This window comes from Rhinoderma darwinii, chromosome 4 (genome assembly GCF_050947455.1).
Source record: "Rhinoderma darwinii isolate aRhiDar2 chromosome 4, aRhiDar2.hap1, whole genome shotgun sequence".
Taxonomy (NCBI): Eukaryota; Metazoa; Chordata; class Amphibia; order Anura; family Rhinodermatidae; genus Rhinoderma; species Rhinoderma darwinii.
Genome location: NC_134690.1, coordinates 367,372,500 through 367,394,661, shown reverse-complemented (window position 1 = coordinate 367,394,661; position 22,162 = coordinate 367,372,500). Strand labels below are relative to the sequence as shown.

At 39.3% G+C, this 22,162-nt stretch overlaps 1 long non-coding RNA gene across 1 annotated transcript in view; it reads left to right on the top strand.

Moving 5' to 3' along the window:
* Positions 1 to 21,688, top strand: part of LOC142761351 (uncharacterized) — an 80,964-nt gene extending 59,276 nt beyond the window's left edge. The window contains exons 2-4 of the long non-coding RNA XR_012883616.1: positions 9,292 to 9,360; positions 9,453 to 9,512; positions 21,161 to 21,688. This is a non-coding gene — a long non-coding RNA (uncharacterized LOC142761351). The remainder of the gene's footprint in view (positions 1 to 9,291; positions 9,361 to 9,452; positions 9,513 to 21,160) is intronic.
* Positions 21,689 to 22,162: the final 474 nt, after the last annotated feature.

The window sequence follows — 22,162 nt, the reverse complement described above, 5'->3', positions numbered from 1 at the left end:
ATTCAAAAACGCTGAAACAGGGGCCATGCAATATTTGCTGTCATCCACAAATGTGTTAAAAATATTTGCTGCAAACAACTACTATGCTACCACAAGCTAAACATTTTTTTAGAGTGCAGAGCATACCATGTCATCCATGTGCTGTCCGTGTTTTTCACGCACCAGTTGCTAAAGAAATGATGACCAAAAAAAACCCCACTTCCTTCAGTTTTTTTGCTGACGTAAAAAACGCATGACAAACCGATGACATATGGCCGTAAAAAATGCAGACACGCACCGTAGATGAATGTCACACGGAACTGCATCGCAAGAAAAACATGTTTTACAAGTGCAAAACTGACAAGTTTGTGTGAATCTAGCCTGAGGCTGTGTTCACACATTGTGGTCAAAACACATTTGTGCGTTTTTTGAACAATTGATTCAAAGCCGCACCATTTTGGAAAAATTGCAGCCAAAAATACAAAAAATTGATCCTGAACACAACCTAAACCTAATCAATAATTGCAAATCCCTAAACCTAATCGAATGCACTAATGAATACTGATTTCTTAGTAATACTCGTTGAAACAACAGTTTATGGCAACTGTTAGTGTGTGAAAATGTATTTTCTGACTGCCGAAATGTTTTCCATTCATCAGAAATGTATTAGACATTTCTTTCTAGTGATCATTATCATTGTGAATGTAGTGTGCAACAGGTATCACTAGCAAAGCAGTCAGTGGATTTTACGCTAAAGATCAGGTACGGACAGGATAGGTACTATGTAAAATGTACAAATTTTATTGATGTTTGCATGTGTGTGTGGTGCGAGATCTTAGTGCGATTAATTTGATGCCACGATCCAGATGCAGGTAAACGTCCAGGTTGTGAAGTCAATAAACGGTCTAATTAGGAGCAGAAGAGGTTCTCACTTCTTTTTTAGTTAAAAAAAAATACCCATTATATGAAACAATCAGAGAACAAGTATGGCAAGTTCATGTTACCCCTCCCCCTTGGGTTATCTACAGCCACACACGGACAGGAGGAGGATCACAGATCCCCCTCATCTCCCTAAATGCTGCCAGCACCTCTCCCTGCTGGCTACCCCTCAAATATATGCAGCTCTCACTTTACTTTCTCTAGCTTTGGCTAGATTGCACCTGGAGCTGCGATTTAGGTCTAGCAGCTTTAGCTGCCATCTAGCCTGAGCTAGAGGCTTTAGTAGCAAGGAAGTATCAGATACATCCTTGGCTACTGAAGTGCCTGCCTGCAAGGACTTACGAAGTACGTCCTTGGAAGTGATAAAGAAAAATAATCATTATAGCTTTGGCTAATAATCAATTGCCAATATTATATGCTTATGCTACATATATGTATACCTTGTCTGAAATTTATTTTATATAATCTTGCTAGCTAAGGTTTGTTCTTCAATGGTATTCTCTGAATATGAGACAGCTGGCCTCCTTACCAAGCCTACAAGGTAAGGTTTCCAAGATAAGATTGTTAAGTTTCCTAGAGACAGACATGGTATTCTAGACAAATTAATACTTGTAATTTAAATGAAGTGTTATTAATACGCATTTCTTATTTGTTCAATAACTTCCTTGATCGCAGTTAGCTAGAAAAGACCTTTAAAAGGCTAATCTAAAAAGTCTAACACTCGAGAGGATCTCCTTGGTCATGTTTTTCTTATTTCTTACTTTTCCATCTCAAACTCTTTTACTATAACCTTACTTCTAAATAAACTTTTCATTTACTTTCACTGTGAGACTAGAGAGTTTGTTTAGGATTTTCCTTTTCAGCTTGGTGGAGGATTCAAGCATGTCCAGCAGCCTTGGTTTTGCTTGAAGGAGACCCAGACAGGAGGATTTACAGGACGGACTAAGCGGCCATAGATGAGTGCTTACCAGTCGCTCTTCTCCTCCTCCTTTGTGGGCCTGGCTTCAGGGACTCTGGCTACAAGCGACATTGCCGATCTCTCTCTCACAGATGATCTTTTTTGCTTTCCCTTCTAATTGTTTGTCTTTGTGTCTCTTACTAAATTTGGTTGCAAAGTTTGGAGTTGGGACATCACTCACACACTGTGGCTGTTTGGGACAGGCAGTAATGTGTCCCTCGGCTGTGTTTTAGCAAGTGGTCTTGGGCATTCCTGATATGTCAGTAAACGCTACAGCCCCATAGTGTACTAACGTTTTTTTCATACACAAAGTATCTAGCCCTACTGGTTGTTAAAGTTTCGGTGTAGCTGTCTGCTTTACTCTCTCATTAGGGGTTGGCATTGTATCACCAGGAGATCCTAACTCCACAAGAATGTGGAATTCCCTGCCTAGTTTATGTGCATAAGAGAGGCATGGGAAATATATCTGGGACATATACTGTAAGTGGTGGTGAAAGCCTGGGACTAAGGCCATAGATGTCAACAAGGGTGAGACTGCCATTACGGGTGGCATTGGAGAGCAGCGGCAGTTACACACCAGATGAGGGAGGTGTTTGTATACTATATCCAGTCATACAAAAGGAAAAAGGAGTCCGTGCCACTAAATTGGTAAGGATTGAACCAGAAAACAGTGTCCTTTATTACTAATATCAGAAATCCCATTGAGGATAAAGGAAGGGGCAAAGGGGTGGAGAGGCTCATTCCAGTAGACACAACCAGACTTCAGCATTAGAAAGTCAAGATCCACACTAGACAAAGTTATATCCAGGAGATGCAAAAGGAAGAGGTTACCCCCTCTGGGATGTTTCAGCAAATTGGTATATACATACATACTGTGCATGTGTTATGTCGGGTATCATTATATTCTAATAATAGTTTTTTTTTCTACAGATGCTATAATAGCAGGATGCCTCCTACTTATTAACTTTTTCTTAAAGAGGCTCTTTCACCAGATTCTCAAACCCCTATCTCCTATTGCATGTGATCGGCGCTGCAATGTAAATAACAGTAACGTTTTTTTGTTTTTTTTTAACTTTCATTTTTGGCCAAGTTATGAGCTATTTTATATATATGTAAATGAGGTTTGAAATGGACAACTGGGCGTTTTTTTTTTCGTTATGTCCAACTGGGCGTGTATTGTGTTTTTAACTGGGCGTGTTTACGTGTATGACGCTGACCAATCAGTGACCAGTCAGCATCATACACTCATCTCCATTGATTTACACAGCAGCGATGTGCAGCCACATAAACAGAGATTAACGTCTCAAAGAAAAGATTCAAAAGTGTCAGGATTCTGAATACACATGACGTCCAGGCTGGATGATCATGTGTATTCATTATCAGGACACTTGATTAACGTTAATCTTTTCTTTGAGACGTTAATCTCTGTTTATGTGGCTGCACATCGCTGCTGTGTAAATGAATGTAGAGGAGTGTATGATGCTGACTGGTCACTGATTGGTCAGCATCATACACGTAAACACGTCCAGTTTAAAACACAATACACGCCCAGTTGGACATAACGAAAAAAAAACGCCTAGTTGTCCATTTCAAACCTCATTTGCATATATATATATATATATATATATATATATATATATATATATATATATATATATATATATATAAAATAGCTCATAACTTGGCCAAAAATGAACGTTTTAAAAAAAAAAAAATGTTACTGTTATCTACATTGCAGCGCCGATCACATGCAATAGGAGATAGGGATTTGAGAATCTGGTGACAGAGCCTCTTTAAGGCTCATCATCAAAAGACCAGAATTCCGTACTTACGTGATCCTTTAACGCAAAACAAAACTCTGGATCCTAGAGCTATAGCGGATCAGTTGCGTAAATATTATTCCTCCTTATATAATTTAAAAGACGATCCCTTTATAGACACTCCCAGCGCTCCGGATATACAGGACCTCCTCAGTAGGGCCTCTCTCCCCCATTTATCGTCAGAACAACTCTTCTCTTTAAATTCTCCGCTCACAGAACCAGAAATCCTGAAAGCGGTACATTCACTACCTCAAAATAAATCTCCTGGTCCAGATGAACTTACTAACTTATATTATAAAACATTTTCAGAGATATTAACTCGCTACCTTAGTAATTTCTTTAAATCTGCAATTGTCACTGGTTCTTTCCCATAAGAAAATCAAGCAGCACTTATCATTATACTTCCCAAACCAGGAAAACCCATTGATAATCCTCAAAATTTCAGACCCATTTCGCTCCTAAACACGGATTTAAAACTGTACGCTAAAATACTTGTCACAAGACTTACGCCTTTGTTACCTACTCTGGTAGGCCTAGATCTGGTGGGATTTGTTAAGGGTCGTCAGGTCTCCGATAATACCAGAAAGATTCTAAATTTATTACACATTATCGAATCAAATGCGGTACTACTGGCTCTGGATGCGGAGAAGGCCTTTGAGCGCATCAACTGGTCATACGTCTTCTCGACTTTGAGGGAGATGGGTTTTGAGGGGGATATACTTAATGCTATGATGGCCTTATATTTAGCGCCTTCAGCAAAGGTTTATACTAACGGTATCCTTTCTGGAGATTTTCATATATCAAATGGTACACGTCTTGGTTGCCCTTTATCTCCTATAATTTTTATTCTTTCGATGGAGCCGCTTGCTCAACACCTCAGAAACCATAATGAAATTCAAGGTATTCTCAACGCTGACATATCACATACTATATCCTTATATGCCGATGATATTATCCTCTTTGCCACATCCAGAATCCTCACTCGCCTCCGCTATTGATACTATTACTGCTTTCGGGAGACTTTCCTACTATAAGTTGAATACACAGAAAACTCAGTTACTTCCGTTCTATTTAGATCATTCTACATTACATTTTCTCCAGACAAAATATCCTTTCGATTGGCAATTGAAGGGAATTCAATACCTGGGTATTACCTTAACCCCTTCCTTTTGCGACCTATATAAAACTAATTACGAGCCTCTTTTACAGACCAGACAAACCTAAATGACTATACCTTTTTAGAGCCCTCCCAATTAGGGTTCCAAAGACATTCTTCAATGCAGCCCAAACTACTCTCTCACGGTTTATATGGAATGGTTATAGACTCAGAATAGCATTACGAATTTTGACGCAAGATAAAAAGGTGGGTGGTCTGGTAGTCCCTGATATCCACAGTTACTACATAGCCACACAGGTAGCCCAAATTTCTAGCTGGTGGAACAATGATATAGATAAGCAATGGCTGCCCCACTGACAAAAACTTCCTTGGACTGCTGGTCATATAGTCAGAGTAACGCACACCACCGGATCCCTCTGCTTAAAAAATACATTCCTTTGGATCTTTCCACGCTTTTAATCCCTAACCTTGCTGTCTCTAATTGGATAGACAAACGTATAGTCAATGTTTCCCAACTGTTTGTAGATTATCAATTTGTTACCTTTGATTATCTTGTTTCAAAATACGCCCTTCCACATTCAGAATTCTATAGATATCTACAAATCAGACACTGCTCCAAGAAAAATAATAACCTCTGCCTTATGCAATTTTGCTTTATTTGGGATTCTTTCCAAACGCACTAGAGGGTTGAAATATAATACATTACATTAAAATTTTTGTTTTTCTAAACCCCGCCCTCTCGAAACGTGGGAAAGCGAAATTGACTGTTCATTTACAGATGCAATGTGGTTGGCCACTTTTAAACTCATCCACATGGCGCTCCCTTGTACCCAACATTTGGAAGCTGCGGATAAGACATCCTTGAGGTGGTAGTATACTCCTGACCGACTTCACAAAATGTATCCCAGCTCATCACCCATGTGCTGGAGATGATGTGACCACATTGGTTCCCTATATTATGTTCTATGGGAATGTCCTAAATTTTTTATTTTTTTAATCAGTTCAAGTTTATTAAACAAATAACCACATCATTACAGGTCATTATAAAATCTGACATGCTATTACATCAGCGCTTCAAAGACCCAAGAATGTATTACCGGCATAACAATGCACCCTACCCCCAACTCCCCCCTCCCCCCCCCAACTCCCAGCCGGCCTTCTCGCTACAGGCTTCCATACCCTATCTCCTTCTCCATATTTAAACTCCCCGCCTCCCTCCTACTCCCCATATGCACACATCCGTCACTACAACAAAACCCTAATGTGGAACCCCTCCACCCCTGCTGGAACTCTACAGTGCCCCATGTGCCAGTATTATCCCCTTGAACCTCATGACAGTTTAAACTGGAACAACCGAGCGGAGTGCCAGGAGCTCCGAGGAAGAACACCCAGAGTGATCGATCCACCTAGCCCATTGTTTTTCAAATTAGTTCCTGGACCCCCTCTTGGAATATATGCTGTATTCCATCAGAACCTGAAAGTTAAGTGCACCTATAATTTCTTGCTTCGAGGGTGGTTCCGCATCCAGCCAGTGTTTTGCTATACCCTTCCTAGCTTGGTATAATATTTTCGCAATTGCCAAACAGGACAACCGATCCCCCTCCAGATCACCAACATATCCCAGCAACATTAACATTTGATCTAACGGAACCTGTACCTCAAACACTCATCCCATTAACTCTGACATTTCTTTCCATAGGGTCCCCAAAATCCCACAGGACCAAAACATGTGAAAAGTATCTGCCTTTTCTTCCGGACACCGAGGACACCTGGCATCCGCCCGTAATCCCATACTTTTCAGAACCCAGGGGGTCCTATACACCCTATGTATCAAAAATAATTGGGACCTCCTTTGTGCTACATTAAGAGACAGAGTACATGATGACGCCAAGACAGCCTCCCAGTGGTCCTTGGGAATAAGACCCACATCTCTTTCCCATTTAGCTTTGACTGGTGCCATAAGATCGCCCAGATGTTCCGACAGTAACCTGCGATAGACCAACGAGATCAACCCTCTTGATGTAACTGCTTACGCAATATGTTCCAACAATCCCGTTGCATGAATCGTCAAGTCCACCCTAGCAGCTTGTGTCTGCACAGCATGCCGAATCTGCAGATACTGATAGAACATGTGGGAATCCAGCTGAAACCCATCCCTTAGTTGCTGAAAGGATTTGAATGTGTCCCCCTCGTACAACTGACTCAGTCTTATAATGCCTCGCTGCTCCCACCCCTGCATCCCTTCCAATTTGTACAATTCCCACAGACAGGGATTCCGCCAACGTGGAGTATATTTATTGCATTCCCCTATCTCCAACAATTGCTTGCATTGCCACCACACCTTATGTATAAGAAGCAGGGTGGGTCGATTACTCGCTAGCCTCTTATAACTGTGTGGGGAATGTCCTAAATTAACTACGTACTGGAATCAAACATTCCATCTTTTGTTCACTGTGACTCATTGTCAAATCCCTCAGGTTCCCCAATTAGCACTGTTTTTCCTTGAATTGGGAAATTTCCCTATGAAGATACGATGTCTGATATGCAAAATCCTTGTCATGGCAAAATTTGTTATAACCCGGCATTGGAAGGAGATTGCTTCTCCACCTGTGGAAGAATTGATATGCTTGATCAACACGACTTATATTTATGAAAAAACCATAGCTTTGGGAAACTCTTCCGACCAGACATTCACATCCATATGGGAACTTTGGTCTTGGTGTGCCCTATGTAATCCATAGCTGACACTTTACTCATATTATATCAAGATTTGTCACCATGTCCTGATTACTTAGTAATGCTAGATTAGGTGCGCATTAGGGGTAAATTTTTGCACCGTTATTGTTCTTTTTAATCTTTTTGTTACTTCTTATTATACTGCTACACCTATTCCTGACCGAATTTCCTCGCTGATAGAAGTGAATTGTTTCTTTTTCTTTGAAAAAAAATTGCATTGAATGTATATTACATTTTCTATATATAAATGTTGTATTTACTTGTACAATGTATATATCCACTCTTTTCAAACACAAAATCTTTAATAAATACTATTGAACCGAAAAGTAAGGAGGCGGGGTTAACTCAGAAAGGCTTGAGGAACGAAGATGTGACTCTTTTCGAACAAAGATATTACTCTTTTATGCTCATTAGCATATGGCACAGGAACACTAAAAAATGGAATACTAAAGGTACAGAGCCTACTTAGAAGATAATTATAGGTTACATATAAATGATTTTTCACCTACTTCCACCAGGTACTGCTGGTTTAATAGGTGAAATGCTGGTGACCAGTTCCCTTTAAGTGCTTTTGGGTAATTGTCATTTTGGTAGCTGCAAGCCACTGTTCCTTCCTGGTATCCCCCTCTAGGACCGTAGTTGAATACTATAGTGATGAGCTTTTTTGCAGGATCATTTGCCAGCGCTGCTGCACCCACGACAAAGAGACTGGTCTTCTTTAAGAAGAATTCTCTTTTTTTGATTGCAAAAATATCAGAACATCACGTTTAATCCTCGAACTAAGCATTTAGTCTGGTTCAGGACAATATTGTCCTTAAAAGAATGCTCCAACACTTTAGTGCTTTAATAAGCCTAACCAGATAAGTGTAGCTTTATTTCTTACAATCAATCCAGTAGCCTAAATTGTGTCCTGGCAGTAGTAGTCAGTCATCAGCTGCACAAGAAGTAGAGCCAGTAAAAAATGTTCTTCTATGCACTAATTCTGCACTTTAAAAACATTAGGTTCAGCGATACAACAGGGTCTTATGGAGAAGAAGCAAAGCAGAGGCACCATTGGCACAGACATTTTAAAGTGTGATTACAAGTAGGAATAGCACAGTGTTTTACGTGATCTGGATTGTCTCTGTGAGTTTGACTCCTTATCTCGTCGTTATTTGATGTGTAACGCCACTTCCGGAAGGTGGGTGGTGTGTATTCCGGAGGTGGGTCAGCGTGCATTCCGGAAACCGGAAGTGGGGCCGTGTGTATCCTGGAAACGGGAAGTGGGGCCGTGTGTATCATGTGATTGTCTTTAACGTCCTGTTTCCTGCCTAGATTTGGTGCCTAAGCTCTGTGTGGGATGGAGGGTGTTTTTTGTAAACCAGGCATAGAGTCTTTTGGGCTGAGGGGAGTATTGTCGATGTACAATACAGCCACCACCAGCTCTATTCCTTTGTCAACTCTATGTATCCATTGATTATATTGTACCATTAGGGCTTTAAAATGCATTTTGTCCAAAGAGAGTTACCCCTGATGAAGCCGTATCATTTCTCCTGTTTAAATTCTAATAGGGTAACAGTGGGGTCACTTTGGGACATGTGCTCTCCTTTCTTCGTTTTTAATTGTTTTTAGAGTTTTTTTTTCCTTTTTGAGTACTGCTGTGCTTATTGTTTGTACTTTTTCATGTATATTGTAATAAAGTAACTTAAACTGTTTTGGATGTGTTTCTCTAGTAACATTTGTCTTTCCTCTACTTTTTGTAGCACACTATTTGGGACCCTCCTTGCCACACTCAAGATTTTGACAGACTGGCAGAAAATTTGTAGACTAAGGTTTTTCACTTATATTTTGTTGATTGATTTGTTAATTTGTTCTTATTTGTAGTCATGTATACAATCGTTAATAATTGTCATTTTTTATTTAGATCATTTTCCTAGAAGAAGACAAGAGGACTATAGAGTATGGGCAGCATGATGGCTCAGTGGTTAGCACCGGTCACACTCCCTGCTTCTGTAGCTAGGCAGAAGGATAGGAGAGGGTTAGGTCTGGGATTAGCTGAGAAACTATCAATTAGATCTCTCCTCTAATAAATCCTGCTTTTTCCTGGGATCCTTGCTAGTTATTCATTTATCTTCCTGCTTCCTTCTACTACTGTGCTCTGTGTTTTTGTAATTATCCTCAGTTTAGAGTTTGTTTTTCCCATTACCCTTTTTTTCGCTCTCCCCTACTGCTACTGTGTATGACCTTGGATTGTTTGACTTTTCTCCTGTCTTCTGATTTGGTACTGTTTTGACTCTTGGTTTTTGATGCTGCATCACCCTATATATGATATTGGTTATCGATTTGGCTCTGACACTTTACTGACATTTGCTAGTTGGACATTTCTACCTGTCCGCTCCACCTACCAGCAGCTGCCTGGTGATAGCAACATATCCCTTACCTTATCAGGGAGTTTTATCTGCTTTCGGCAGTGCCATAGTACTTTGAGGGGGGTCACAGGGCTAGATTGCCACCTATTGCTGATTCGGCAGCTAGCACCAAGTATGGCAGTTTGTGTGCATTTGCTGGACTGGTACTTTCGTTAGTTACGTTACAGCGCCGTTGCCCTGCAGCACTTGGGTTCTGACTTTATATCCGATTCAGAATAACATTTACATGGAGTTTGAGTGTTCTCTCTTTCTTTGCATGGGTATTTTCTCTGTACTATTGTCTCCTCATACACTCCAAAAACTCACTGATAGGTTGATTGGATTCCAGTGATATTGGCTCTAGTGTGTGTGTATGAGATAGAGAAATAAGATTGTGAGCCCCATTGGGGACAGGGACTGATGTGAGTGTAGACAATATCTGTATGATGCTGCAGAATATGTTGCCGCTATTTAAGCAATAGGAAATACAGGAGTTTTTCGCAACATTAGTAGGGCACATACGGGAAGTATTCACTAACAAAAATATTGTCGCCAGTTTCAAGCAGTCGAATATTTTCTTTTATTTCCATAACCGAAATGGCAAACGTTGAATGGTTGTTATTGGCATTAGTTTTAATAATTACCCTTCTTCATATTAGCTTCAACAAATCCAGTTTGATTCCTCCATTGTAATAAGACATGAGTTTTCTGTGTTTTTATTCCAATTCTTAAATTAATTTGAGGCACATAAATCTGTACATTCTCATGAAACTAGTCTTCTGGATTTCCCATTTTATGATTTTTTTAAAATGTGTGATAGAACTTCTAAAAATCATCTGTCTCCTGGCGCTTTATGGTTCTCATTCTGCCTGCAGTACAGGCTGGTAAAAGAAGGCATGCGAGAAGGCTGTTGCTCAAGAGGTATATAAAAATCTGGAGGAATTAAGCAACTGAGATGTGAATTAAGTTTATTAATAAAAATGTCCTAAATACACTGCCATATCCAAACATAGGCTCCCGGCTTGTACAATGTTTAACAGAACCAACTTGTTTGAGCTTCAGCATATCAATACAGAGGAGATGATCGCAGATGAAGCAGACCAATAAGCACTTGAATTAATATTTTTATAGCTGCAATCTATACACTTTTAGGCACAACACTGTTTTGATTAATCTCATAACATATCTTTTTAGTGGTTAGAGCTCTGTTTTTCTGATACAGAGCACCAAACGCTCTTCATAGTAATAAAGGTAAATGACAAACATTTTGCTACCCACATCCGCCACTAGGGGAGCTGAGTACCTTACTACATACTAATTTTGAGTACAATGTGTAAACAGTATGTAGTAAACTCCATCTAGTGGTGGCTGCTGGAAGAAGAAATTATATCTTTTAACCAATTTTGAACCTATGTTAATAAAAAACAAGACAAAAGGGGAATACTCACTTTAAAGCTGGGTTGATATGTGGTCATTTTTGCTAAAATACAACAATCTATTGAGTATTGGTGCAGCCCAATTGTGCCCTGTAGCCTGCCATCGGGGGAAGGAAGGATTGGGCATGTTGGAATTTACAATGCCCAATCACACTTTGTGTCTCCTGAGACATAAACATTGGCAGGGGTGTCTATCAGCAACTTGTCCCCCACTACCTACTAAACGAATATCAAACGATCTGAGTGTGCATGTTTTTTGGGGTGTTATTAAAGATAGCTATAAGCCAAAAGGGCATTCAGTCAAAAACTATCTTATGTGTATAGGCAGCATAAATCTGTTGTGTTTTTTTTTCATTATTATTTATTACTATAATATTTAACACTCTCACAACTGCCCTGTGTATCAGTCAGCAGACAACAAGTGATGGAACCCATTGACAGATTACAGACTACCTTCAACCAAATATACACCATTGAATACTATTTTGAGCTGGTTCATTTCTTAATACAGTTGGAGCCATACAGAGCTCCAAATCTCCTACACACAGTATAATGGAAATATATTAAGCTGGCTACCTGCAGCCACCACTAGAGGGAGCCTAAGAGTTGACTGCATACTGTTATAAATTAAATCAATAATGTCAGCATGCAATAAGGTCCTTAACTCCCTCTAGCGGTGGCTGCAGGCAACCAGGTTGTTCTCTTTTAAATCTCTGGCCATACAGGGAATTTGGAGTCTGTATCAGAAAAACTGTGATTCGATCAACATAAAGATATATCAAGAAATTAATCAGCACAGAATTTTGGACCTAAACATGATATGATGATAAATAGTGGAGATTCACTTTAAAGAGCTGTAAAGCATAGAAAACAAAAATAGTGCAAAGAGAGAGCTTTACTATACATCTACACTTGTATTTTTTATAACTATGTTACTCATGTTGATGTTATTTAGGTTTACAAAGTATATTAATGTAGCTTACTGTTCCACACATCGTAGGGCAACGGTAACATATACCGATAGTAATGCTTTGTCAGGTCTGTTTTCATCAGGTGCTTGCGGTATCCCAACATAAATACTATTTTTACGTATTACTTGGAATAAATACTGTTCTTTTCGTGAACCTTTTTTTTTATGTTGTGTCCACCCACCGGTTACTCATGTGATATTACTCACCAATGCCTCCCTGCTTCCAAAATTCATTACATTCTCCTTTCTATCTCTGGTCCCTTCTAGTCCTTGTGACAATGTTTTCCCCCACATTTTCATTTGTGCAAAAGCAGGATATGGGATGACTTTAGAAGGTCGAATCATATTATATTATATCTTGGCCTTTAGTTGATCATATACTATAACTGAAGGCTATTGGAGCAATGTTTTTTACGTTACCATAATACTGTTTTTTTTTAGTTCGATATCCATTTTTTTTGTGTAGGTGGAACGTTTTCAGCGGTTCGTTAATTCCTAATATAACATAATGCCTGTCAATTTAAGAGACTTTGAAACTTGAAATGCTGACCTATAAATGCATTTTTTTTCCCCAGAAAGGCAGGGGATTGTTATACTATTGTGTGAGAAAATAAGTCCTTGAGTGATAATGAACACTTTCTGGCTTTAATATAGTATTCATGATTATTATGATTACTCTTGTTGGAAAGTGCAGGTTATGTTGATGTGAGTGATCAGATCATACCAGTGTTATATTACTGCCTGTGATGCCATTTATTTCCTAAATAAAAGAAATCCCTCATGAATGCGGCATTGCCTGATGCGATATTCAATCATATCATTTGAAAACTGTTAGGAGGGTGCAGAAAATATTAGTCTGTTGTGTAGATTTAGTAGCCACATGTTATAATTATATTATTAGTGATCTGAGACCCACTATTTTTATATTATTAACTCCGCAATATCATACCTCCCATGTTTTCTTTTACTAACTGTACCTGCTATAGGACTAAGGGTATGTTCACACGAAGTGTTTTCAGGCGTATTTCGGGGCGTTGAACGCCTACAAACATCTGCCCATTGAAATCAATGGGAAAAACAGCATTTAGTTCATATGTCTATGAGTTCCAAATTCATGAATGCTCTCTCAATGGTGGATCTGAGATCGGCCGGCCGGAGAGAGACCATGACACGCAGCGTCGGTGTTCAAACAGTCTCTGCCCTAGGGGGCGGATCCATCTTTATTTATAGGGAAATGAGAGTAGGTGGTGACCTCAACTTGCAAACAAAGTTGTTTGGCATTCTGAGGGAGAGGGGAGTTTATAAGGAGATACAAATTTCTTCAATACCCCTCCCTCCAAAGACTGTCTTATCTGGTTATTAATACTTTTCAACTGTGGGAGGCTTAGAGGACACTGCTTCAACTGGGGTTTGGGGCTGTTTGCAAACATTTTAACAGTCACAGGGGCCACAGACATTCGTTCTACGTCTGTTTAGCCTGTGCCCAGAAGGAGGACGGGACCACTATCAATATTTCCTGAGATGTGAGGTCTTCCTCTCAATCTGCAATCCCTTATAGAGTGCAGCACACATAAAATTTAGCATATCATTAGTAACTTCAATCTGTCCATCAGGCTTATATCGAATGACAACCTGAATTGCTGCAAGGATGTCAGAAACTATAAGATTGACTGGACAGGAATCTGACACCACAAACGTGACAACAGCTCTTGTGAATGCTGTAATCTTATTTGAATTTTCATTACATCAAATATATTTTCCCAATATGTTTGTGTGTGTGTGTGTGTGTGTGTGTGTGTGTGTGTGTGTGTGTGTACTCCTTAAAATAAATAATAGAGCTTTGCAAAATATTTCTTTCCTTAATTAGTATATGTCAATTATTAAATAAACTGATCTATTAACAAAATGATGAAACATATTGCGCACTATATGTGTCATCATATGCCAATAGAACCTTGTTAGTATCAAATAATAATAATCTAAAATGTAACAATGACATATAAAAAAATCATTCGGTCTTGTCAAATCACTTCTGATGTGGTGATTTCAAACAAGCCATTTCCCTTTAAAAGTAGTTCAGCACACACACCAGTCACTCACAATACTAGCTGTTCCCAGACATTCTCAATACTGAGAATCCAATCTCAGACATGTATACCTTTTGTGTGTACCCTTGGTAAAACAAGTATATAACTAGAATGACTGTGTATAAACCTCTATTCTTTTATTATTCATCCAATGAACTATAATTTTCATTTAGTAATGCGCATCATATTAAAATTAAATATGAATGTGAGGGTTTTTCATTGGGGTCGACACATAAAACACATAATACTCATTCCTGTGATCTTATCAGGCTTTTTTTTTCTTGTCTCAATCTTTAAGTTACAGTTCTTATTTTGCACTTTGTGCACTTTCTGCAGACACAGCCATATTACAGATAACAGAGAATGTAGCATTAACCCCTTACTAGCCAAAACTTATGAGCTACAAGGACAAAATGCCACCATGTGCTCCTGTTAATCAATGACCAAGCATCTTCACATGGTCATTCCACAATTGAGATCTGAGGCATCATGCTCTTGCACATTAGTTATATTAGTCTATCGCGGTTACAATAGATTAACAATATATCTTGTTAGACATTCCATGCAATTATAAAAATGACTTAAATAAACCAAAAAGGAAAAAGATTTACAGTAATGTTTAAAATGTCCTGGAAAAACTCCTATAACGAGAGAAAATTTCATTAGTGACAATTTAGGACAGATGATTTACAGTATATTCCGACAACCATATCTGGATAGAAATACATAAGAATCTTCACTTTATCAATCTCACTTCTCCTTCTACAATCCATGATCATTACACTTAAAAATGATCCTATTGGCTTTAACTCTATTTCTAACCAATTACTAATCCACATCTTACTATCTCTCTATCAATAATCCCTGAAAATTTTACCCAATGTTTCCTTTATAGGAAGTGGAGAGTTAATAGATTCCTTTATTAATTCAGATGACGCCTTTCCCTCAATGTATGGCTAATAACTGGGGGGACATCACCCCTGGAAACCTCCTGTTTCTGCAAACCTTTGGTTTATAAATCTGTACATAGTAGAATTATACGTTGGCACATTCTTTTCTACTGGAATGTCACTATCTATAGAATTAGACGGTGGTTAATTCTTACTTACAAATGACAACTGTTTCCAAGTGTTTTTTATTTATTATTTATTTATTTCTGATACATTCAATCACTTCTATCTGTTCTCTGCAACTCTGTCTATTAATCCAGAGCCCATCATCTCGCAAGAAACCATCCCATCTAGTATAACGGAGGATTCCCTTGCTTGGGCTTTCTCGCTTTCTACATTATTTTCTCTAGGTTCTTCACTAAACCTTTCCCCGCATAGTTTTCTAACTATATCTGCTGTTGTTTCACTCCCACCCTAAACCTTGGAAGGCGTGTCCCTTCATCTTGGCTTTCCAGCACTTTGGGCACACGTACAGTAGCTCCAGATGTCCCCATGCGCTCTGCTAAATATTTTAGTCTGTCAAACGGGAGTTCCCTATGCACTCTGCTAAATCCAGGCCACTAAACCCTTCAACTTACATTTAGGCTGTCATTAGGGGGGTCCATTTGCACTCTGCTAAATCTTTTAGTCTGTCATGGGGGAGTTACCCAATGCACTCTGCTAAATATTTTAGTCTGTCATGGGGAAGTTACCCTATGCGCTCTGCTAATTTTTTTAGTCTGTCATTAGGATAACCACGTATCTGATCTGTTCAACCCTAAACAGCAGCCAAATAATTATTAACAAGTTACGTTAACCTACTTTGTGAAAAGTATGGGTATGATTCATAGCTGTCTAACTGTCTTAGGGGCCCTTGGATATTCTATAAACTTTCTAGTTACAGAGATGTTACTTAACAATCAGCAACTCATTCAGAATGGGTGTCCGAAGATTATCCCACATACATACTTTTACTTCCGGCCAGGTGCGCCTCCTATAGGTCACAGTCTGGATGCGCGAAAGTCCTAACAATCACTTGTGCGAGGATGGTTACCCGTCAGTTCTGCAAGGATCAATTTGCAACCTGATCTTAATACAGACTAAACCCAGGGGCCGGAGGGAACACTTCGAAGAGGCCATTTAGTGTTATCTCGGTTTTTGGTTACGTTTCTGTATGTCTTAGGATCAGAAAACAAACGCTCCCTTATCTCAGCCGCTCACAGATACACTCACAGATTCGTGTCTACTCACACACCTATTCCTATAACACATACAACTCATAGACAAATGGTGTTCATGGTTCCCAAATAGTCAAAAGAGACAATACCTGGACCCGGACGAGCCCCCAAGTAATATTGCTGCAGAATTTACTTTGTCCGTTAACTTTCGACATTATCTGCATTTGTCTATGAATTCCAAATTAATGAATGCTCTCTCAATGGTGGATCTGAGAGAGGCCGGCCGGAGAGAGACCATCACACGCTGCGTCAGTGTTCAAACAGTCTCTGCCCTAGGGGACGGATCCATCTTTATTTATAGGAAAATGAGAGTAGGTGGTAACCTCAACTTGCAAACATTCTAGATATGGTAATATCTCGAATCCCAATACCCTCTTCAGTATATATCTTTAGCCATAAGAAATACAATGTCATCACGTTTTGTCATGTCCACCATTGTAACAGCTGAAATGCAAAGCCATACACCAGGAGGCTTAGAATAGAATAGCCATCCCCCTTGTAGGCTGTTGTTTCAGCAGATCTTTGAGCTGAAGTGACAACTGTCCATCCATGTGAAGCAATTTAGGTTCACACATATAAAGATATTAAAATATTTTTGACAAGATATTGCATTTCTGCACTTTAGACCCCCCATTCTCCCTCCCAGAAATGTGTACCTTGGAGTCCTGCAATTGGCAGTTGGGCCCTGATCCAAGCTACAGAGATTATGGCATGTTCAAACGGCTTATTTCCCGGCGTATTTCGGAGTGTAGGTTGCATTACGCTCCGGAAATACACCTCGAAAACACCTGCAAACACCTACACCAAAAACTGTGTAGTTACATAGTTTGTACGGTTAAAAAAGACACATGTCCATCAAGTTCAACCAAGGGATGGGAAAGGGGAAGTAAAACATTTCTACACATAGGAGCTAATATTTTTTTGTTCTAGGAAATTATCTAAGCCTTTTTTAAAGCGATATACTGTCCCTGCTGTGACCAGCTCCTTCGGTAGTCTATTCCATAAATTCACCGTTCTCACAGTAAAGAAGGCTTGTTGCCTCTGCAGGTTGAACCTTTCTTTTTCCAGACTGAGGGAGTGCCCCCTTGCTTTTTTGAGGGGGTTTTACATGGAACAGGATTTCACCATATTTTTTGTATGTGCCATTCATATATTTATATAAGTTAATCATGTCCCCCCTTAGTCGTCTTTTTTCAAGGCTAAATAGGTTTAGTTCTTTTAATCTTTCCTCATAACTTAGATTCTCCATGCCCCTTATTAGCTTCGTTGCACTTCTTTGTTTTTTTTTCCAACTCCTGGGCATTCTTTCTATGAACTGGAGCCCAGAACTGAACTGCATATTCTAGATGAGGCCTCACTAATGCTTTGTAAAGTGGTAATATTACATCCCTGTCCCGCGAGTCCATGCCTCTTTTAATACACGACAATATCTTGCTGGCCTTTGAAGCAGCAGATTGACATTGCATGCTGTTATTTTGTTTATGATTTACAAGTACACCCAGATCCTTCTCAACAAGTGACTTCCCCAGTGTAGCTCCCCCTAGGACATATGATGCATGCAGGTCGTTCGTACCCAAGTGCATAACCTTACATTTATCTACATTAAACTTCATCTGCCAAGTGGACGCCCAAACACTCAGTTTGTTTAAATCCGCTTGCAATTCACGAACATCTTCCATAGTCTGAACTATATTACATAGCTTGGTGTCATCTGAAAAAATAGAAATAGTGCTATTAATCCCATCCTCTATATCATTAATAAATAAGTTGAATAATAGTGGTCCCAGCACTGAACCCTGGGGTACACCACTTATAACCGGTGACCATTCAGAGTAGGAATCATTGACCACAACTCTCTGGATACGGTCCTTGAGCCAATTCTCAATCCAATTACAAACTATACTTTCTAAACCTATAGTTCTTAATTTACCCATTAGAAGTCTATCGGGGACAGTGTCAAATGCCTTTGCAAAGTCCAAAAACACTATATCCACAGTGGCCCCTCTGTCTAGGCTTCTGCTCACCTCTTCATAAAAACAAATCAAGTTGGTTTGACAGCTTCTGTCCTTAGTAAAACCATGCTGGCTGTCACTTATAATACTATTTATTGTCACATAATTCTGTTTATAGTCCCTCAATAGCCCCTCAAACATTTTCCCCGCAATTGATGTTAAGCTTACTGGTCTATAATTACCCGGCGAAGACCTAGAGCCCTTTTTGAAAATAGGCACCACATTTGCCCTGCGCCAGTCCCTTGGCACTATACCAGTCACGAGAGAATCTCTAAATATTATGAAGGGCGGGACAGAAATAACTGAACTAAGCTCCTTAAGAACTCTAGGGTGTAACCCATCTGGTCCCGGGGCCTTGTGTACGTTTATTTTATTTAATTTAGCTTGCACCATATCTACATACATCCAATTCAGTATATCAACTGATATATTAAAAGCACTGGCAGTGGCTACACCAGCTGCTCTTTCTTCTGTTGTATATACAGAGCGGAAGAACCCATTTAGTAACTCTGCCTTCTCTTGATCCCCTGTGAACAACTCCCCATTACCACAATCTAGGGGTCCTACATGTTCAAACCTTGGCTTTTTTGCATTTATATGCTTGAAGACATTTTTGGGATTTGTTTTACTATCCTTGGCCACCTGCCTTTCATTTTGTATTTTTGCTGATTTTATTACCTTTTTACAGATTTTATTAAGCTCTTTCTATTTTACAAAGGCTACAGCTGTACCCTCAGATTTGTATTTTTCAAATGCCCTTTTCTTGTCATGTATTACCCTTTTTACAGAAGGTGTAAGCCATGTGGGGTTTAATTTTAGTCGTTTATATTTGTTACCTATAGGAATAAATTTTGCAGTATAATTACCCAAAGTAGATTTGAAAATCTCCCATTTATCATTTGTACCATTATTTGACATTAGTTCTTCCCAGTCTATATCCTGAATTGCAGCCCTCATCTTGGGGAAATTGGCCTTCTTAAAATTAAGTGTTTTTGTCCTCCCAACCTGTGTTTGTTTTTTATGGTATAGGTAAAATGTAACTATATTGTGATCACTGTTACCGAGGTTTTCACGAACATTGACATTCCCAACAATCTCTGCATTATTAGAAATGACCAGATCCAACAGAGCTTCACCTCTAGTCGTGTCTTCCACAAACTGGCCCATAAAATTTTCCTGCAACAGGTTGAGGAAATGTCTCCTGTTTGCAGTTGAGGCCGAACCATGACACCAATTAATATCCCGGTAATTAAAATCTCCCATTATCACTACAGTACCCGCCTGTGCAGCCTGTTCCATCTGTTTATATAGCTGACCTTCCATCTCCTCAGTTATATTGGGGGGTCTATAGATTTCACCAAAAGTTATTTTTCCAGTGTTTACCTCCCTTTGTAATTCCACCCACAAGGTTTCAACCTCCTCACAATCTTCACCCTCTAATGTCTCATTCATACTCGCCTTCATATCACTTCTCACATACAGACATACACCACCACCTTTCCTATTTGTCCTGTCTTTCCGAAAAAGTGTAAAACCCTGTAGATTTACAGCCCAATCATGTGAAGAGTCCAGCCATGTTTCAGCAACACCAACTATATCTATATTTTCTTCCAGTACCAAGGCCTCCAGCTCCCCCATTTTGCTTGCTAGACTTCTTGCATTTGTGAACATACACTTTAAATTGCCTTTAAATGTTTCACTTTTATTATCAGAAATTTTATTTGACATTATTTGGGCTTTTTTATTTTCACTGCTGTATTGTAACGAAAGGATCTCCTTATCTTGTTGCCTAGTCCTCTCCCACAGTCTGTTTCTCCCCCCACCAATATAGTCTGACCCCTCACTAACCTAACTATCCCTTTATTTTCTACATTGGCCTCCCTCCTCAACCCTAGTTTAAATACTCCGCCACCCCAGCTAGAATTCTCTCCCCCAGCACAGCGGACCCCCTTCCATTTAGGTGCAAATCATCTGCAGAATACAGTTTGTACCCCAATGAAAAGTCAGCCCAGTGCTCTAGGAACCCAAAGCCTTCTCCTCTACACCAAGACTTCAGCCATGCATTTAACTCCCTGAGCTCCCGCTGTCTTTCCTGTGATGCGCATGGCACAGGGAGTATTCCTGAGAATACAACCTTGGAGGTCCTTCCCTACAAAAGCATAATTTTACACGTCTGTTTTTAAAAAAATTCTGTGTAAAAATATGCCTTGTAACAAAGAAATGAAGCAGATTTTTAACATTTCCAATGGAAAATTCCAAAAATGCTTTGAGAGGAAAAAAAACACTTTAAAAACACTTGGAAAATCTGCTTAAAAAACGTTTGGTTTTCAGAGGCGGATTTTTCTTGGTATTTTTCTGCTCACACATATGCCGTGTGAACGTACCGTAACTGTAAGTTTCTGGTGTGACAGAAAATAGTTGTTCGGTACCAAAGAAGTGGAGCCCCAAGCCTTATTAAGTGTATTGAATAAATTGTTAATATACATAAAATTTGATGTATAGACTCACTCCTGTGGTAAGTTGTAAGTTTATAAATATTCTATTCCTTGTAGCAATGGAAATCAGCAGTCATTGCACCGACTTTGCGGTAAGCTTGTGCATCGTAAAGAAAAAGAAGAAGCAGCATGAGTCTGTGAAGAGACAAAATGAAGATTTCAGACTGTTTTGGAAACCAATTAAACAATGCAGCTAAGTTGGTGTCAGGGAACATAAATGTGTCGTAATGGAACAGAAGTAAAAAGCACCAACAATGCAGATAGTTAGACATTTGCTTTACATTTCTCATGCACAGGATCATATGCACACAATACTCGTGAAATTACACTGACAGGCACCCTGGAGCCTAGTGTCACCAAGTGGAATTGTGTTGTTTTTTATCTCTGTACATCACTAAGAATTACTTTGTAGAGAAAAACATAATGTTTACAAAATAGATAAATCCAGTAGAAAAAAAAAGACCTTCAAGTTCAACTTGCAATTTTTTTAAGGTTTAAAGGACTGCAACTTCACTCTCAGCATTAACAGTCTTAATTATTAATATAGCTTTGTATTAGACCCCAACACAGTAATTCCCAAGTTTATTAAAGCAATTATTAAAGTGAATGTCCACCTTTTTTGTAATCTTAAGGGCATTTTACACTGGCCGACAATCGACCGGTGCAGCAAGTGCCGATCAACGAGACGTCGTTGATCGGCGCTCATTTGCTCCTGTCACAGAGCTATGGATGGGGTCGTTACTCCGATCGCTCGTCCCCATACATTATTATCATGTCGACAGTTTACACAGGTAGATGTGCTGCCGACAATGATAATATTTGACTTTTTTAAAATGATATTATCAGCAGATGATCGAACGTTTGCTCGTTTATCTGCTGATCGCTGCCCTGTTTACACAGGGCAATTATTGGCATAGAGAGTTATGTGAACCCTCGCCTGCACGATAATCGCCCAGTGTAAAAGGGCCTTTAAGGGCCTCAATTATGTGCTGAATAATTTCTTACAGTATGTTTATAGTGGTATTAGCTTTGTTCGTCTGATACAGAGCTCCAAATCCT